We start from the raw sequence: 4,201 nt of genomic DNA on the forward strand, positions 1-4,201 counted from the left end.
TTTTCAAGTTTTCTTCCCAATTTTTCCCTAGTCATTGCTGACCAGTACCTCTTTATTTTTGTCAAGCTTGAGGAGGATAACATATGCTTGTTCTATAATTCGCCCTTTGGGCAAACCCATCGCTATGTTTTAACGAGCCTAGCGATAGTGAAACTCGTTCTTGTCTGTTATGGACAAGTTTGTCGCTATTCGGTTTTAACGAGTTTAATGACAAAGATAACTCGGTCCTTTTCATTTTTAGGGAGTCTGAAAAGGGACGTAAAGGAAACTCCATAAATCCTTCTTCGTCACATAATCCCTTGAGTCCAAAAAAGTATAAAACAATACAAAAGGGATGAATTTTCGGTATTTTTAACGAGCCGAACAAAACAAGCGCTCGATATTTTTGTGTAATAATCCCTTAGGTCCAAAAAGATTAAAATCTAAAGGAGGGATAGCACTTCCGGTCACTTTAACGAGCTAGAGAGGCCAATGGCTCGGAAATGTTTTCATATTTTACGAGTCAGTTTAAAAGAGCTTAAAGGAGACTCATTTTTGAGGAACGAGTGATAGATTCGGGTAGCAGCTGATTCCAAGTAAGATTTGGAATTTTCCAATCATGGCAGTGTTACAAGGATGGATAACAGGATCACTCTTCGCAGCTGTGCCTCAAAAGGGGTAAACAATCAAATGGAGGTGAATGATTGGCCAATACAGAGTGGAGGTGATGATGAGAACACGACCAAGGCTTCAAAGGCTGAAGTAATACATTCACGACGGTTATTTACCAGAATTTGGTTCGTTTTTTATTTTAAAATGAGCTTAAACTCTGGAGGAACATTGGCTCATTGCTTATGTTTATTTTTTAACGAGCTTGAATTCCACGTTAAAACTGCTTGATCCAGTCATAAAATACGGATGTCTCATCTAAGATGCCATTTTTGTGGAGCTTGCACCTTATGAAGCTTTGCTCCGAATCCTTTCTTTATGCAAGTTAGGAAACGACTAGCCTTATGGGTTTAAAGGGTTAGAGGTCTTACAAATTTAAAAAATAAATAGCCGCTCTTCACTTGCACGCGGAAAGGTTTGCATGCCCCCAGGTATAGCGAAGTAGAGTTTCCAGGTTACCCCTCAATTTGTCAGACAAAACATTTGCTTTATCGGGAAAGGCCTGCCTTTTTAGGTTACCCCTCAATTTGTAGACAAAACATTTGCTCTATCGGGAAAGGCTTACCTTAACAGAGGTATCTTATTCCGGTGTAATCCCACGGGTGTGTCAGACTAGTCATATATCTTCTGCGGAAACCTACCCTATACCTAAGGTTTTCCTGCTGAAGCAGACAAGGGTGCATGCCCCCTGGGTTTCAATCATATCCTCCGAATCACTCGCATTCATCAGGAGGGTGGACTGGGATTTGATGAGAAATTCCTTGCGTGAAAAGACCATTTAGGGTTGGTATATGACTATTTGTTATGTGTGAACCGGGAAATGAAAGCTGGTCTAAGAGCTTGACCACTCTTCCTTCGTGCGGAAAACACATTACTCTAAAGAGTGAGGAGACAATGGCTCCCATGCAATAAAAATAGTCTCGTCCAAGGAGTAGATTATAATCCAGAGGTCCTTGGACTACCATTACATTCATGTGAACGGTTTTCCCCCTCAATGTTATGGGCACATTGGGAAGGATCCCTAACGGTCGACTGGTTCCCTTATCAAAGCCTGTTAGATTTCTCATCTCAGGCAAAAGCGATGGCGAACCAAGAACTTTCCAAGCAGTTGAGGAAAGGATACTCACAGAAGCCCCTTCATCTATGATGGTACCGGCTATGACCATTCTATATATTTGAGCAAAGATTCGAAATGGTACACTAGCCGGTAAATGGGGTCTGCCTAGTAGATTCTAGTCAAAGGAAACAACCAGGTTGCTTGGAGGTGGGACTGAATAGACGGCCGGATATGGCTCAGACGAACTTCCTTCCTGCAGTAAAGGAACGGGTAGATTGTCCCCATGTTCATCGGAGTCTGTGTTTACGAAAATAATTTGGATGGTGTCATCCTTGTTCTCTTCGGTGACTGTATCATCTAAAGATAGATCCTCTGAAGGAAAGATTGGGTTAACTTCCGCCTCGACCTTTTGACTCTCGTCTAGTATGGATTCAGATGGTTTATCTTCAATGATAGATGCTTCGGTCGACCACAAGGGCATGTCAGCCAGATTTTCAACTAGTGACGGACTCGGCAAGAGATTCTTATATCCAAGAGGAAGCTGTAACGGTGAAACCGGACGGTTGTACAAAACTCTTTTAGCCTCGTTTAAGAAGGGACAACGGTGGATGGCGTGATCGCCTTCACACAGTTTACAAGGAAATTTACATTTTCCTTTTTGTCCTAGGGCTTCACTTTCACTAGTTGACGGTGTACTTTCAACTTGATCATTAGAGGTTGACGACACAGGATTGTGCAAACGAGGAGACCAATCCCTTAAGATCCAAGGGATACAAGGACAATCTCGATGATAGTGGTCCCCTTTGCAAATGACACATGGCAATTTAGTCCTGGTCAGTGCAGTGTGTGGATTTTCGCTAGACGATGCTTGGTTGCCCCTTTTCGTTTTTGGCTCCTTCTTCTTTTTCTCTTTCTTCTTCTTCTCTTTCTTCTTCTCAGTTACTTGATTTTTGGCTTTACCAGCTTCATCAAGCGAAGAGGAAGGAGGAGAAGAAGAAATGGACGAAGTAGAGGGTTGGGGGGTAATTCTGGTATCGTTTAGTTGCTAACTTGATTGTTCAGGAATCACGGTGTTCTAAATGACAGAGGTTGAGAAGAGCCATACGGGCAAGCCGATTGTCAATCCTGGAAGCGACAATGTGGCCATATGAGGTGCACCAACATCTCCCCAGGAGGAGAAAGGACTAGGACTTCCTCCAAGGGGAATTCCTTGGTTGGTGGACTCCATTCTCTTCAACCTAAGACCAATGTAGGAAAGGTGATAATTATTCTGTTTAAAATAAATTTTAGATGCTTTGACACAACTTGTTTTTTCAATTTTTAAGAGTCGAGAAAAAACAAAAGATGACTCTAGTCGCCTTCGATTTTTAATGAGCCTGAAGTGACAAGTGCTCAGATGGACCTTTTCTGTTAAGGAGTCTGAAAAGGAATGAAAGGGACTGCTCTAGAAATCTAGACAAGAGGGATTACCAAACCAATCGCAAAACTGCAGAATACTTTTTATGGTACGACAATCAATCTTCTCGAATGCTGTGTTTAGTGCATTGCGATCGATAGGGCGGCAGACACGGCTTCCTATGGATAAAGGATAAAGCCTATTGTGGTCTCCCAATATATACTCAACGCTACGTGGGAGCACTAGTCCGTATTGGCACTTGTCGTCTCAAAGTGGAGGAATCACCCAACCAACAATGAAAGCAACAGTTACCATGTTTTACGACGCCGGAACACGTCTCTAGCCTAGACTTCTAAATGTTGTGCGTTAGGTTCCAAAGCGTTTTTAGATTCATTAAATTTATTTTATAGTTGATCTTGCTTAAGAAATTTTCCTTTCAGGTTCACTGCGTGATGTAGATCTACAATTCCTAAAATGCAATCTAAGATGATAAACAGTCGTTTAATCTTCTTTTCAGCAATGAAAATCCTAGCTACTAAGGAAATAGAGATGACGTTCTTTCAACAAAGAGAAAAGAGCACACACTATATGCACTGTCCTAAATCAAACCAACAAACAGTCTAAATGCAAATGCACATGCATGTATTTGTTTTCAGCCTTCTTAATGTGTAAATGATAAAAAGAAAGCTAAGCACAAATCTGAATTATTTTTCAAAGCGACAATTACTAACAGGTTTCTTTTCAAGACAAAATGAGGATAGCGACGACACTTTGCTATTCGAAATTGAAAACTTGCTTTCGAAACTTGAAAAACTACTAATTCAAATCAGATACAAGAGTAACAATGTAATCGACCATCAAGAACAATCAGATTCTCTTCTATGACTGAAAACGACACTTGCGACACTTTGAAATCAAGAAATGACAGTACAATTACGCTACTTCTTTGTAAAGGAGAACTGAAAATGACTCAAAATACACAAAAACATTTACAGTGCTTTGCACAATGCAGGTGGAATAACAAAAAGGAAGGGGGTTTCAATAGAGGTGTACTGATTACAGGCAGCTAAACTCTTGAACTTATCCCTAGGCGAATTCAG

The sequence above is a fragment of the Pinus tabuliformis genome, chromosome X (genome assembly GCF_031772625.1).
Source record: "Pinus tabuliformis cultivar Carrire ecotype Pingquan chromosome X, CPIR1, whole genome shotgun sequence".
Lineage (NCBI taxonomy): Eukaryota > Viridiplantae > Streptophyta > Pinopsida > Pinales > Pinaceae > Pinus > Pinus tabuliformis.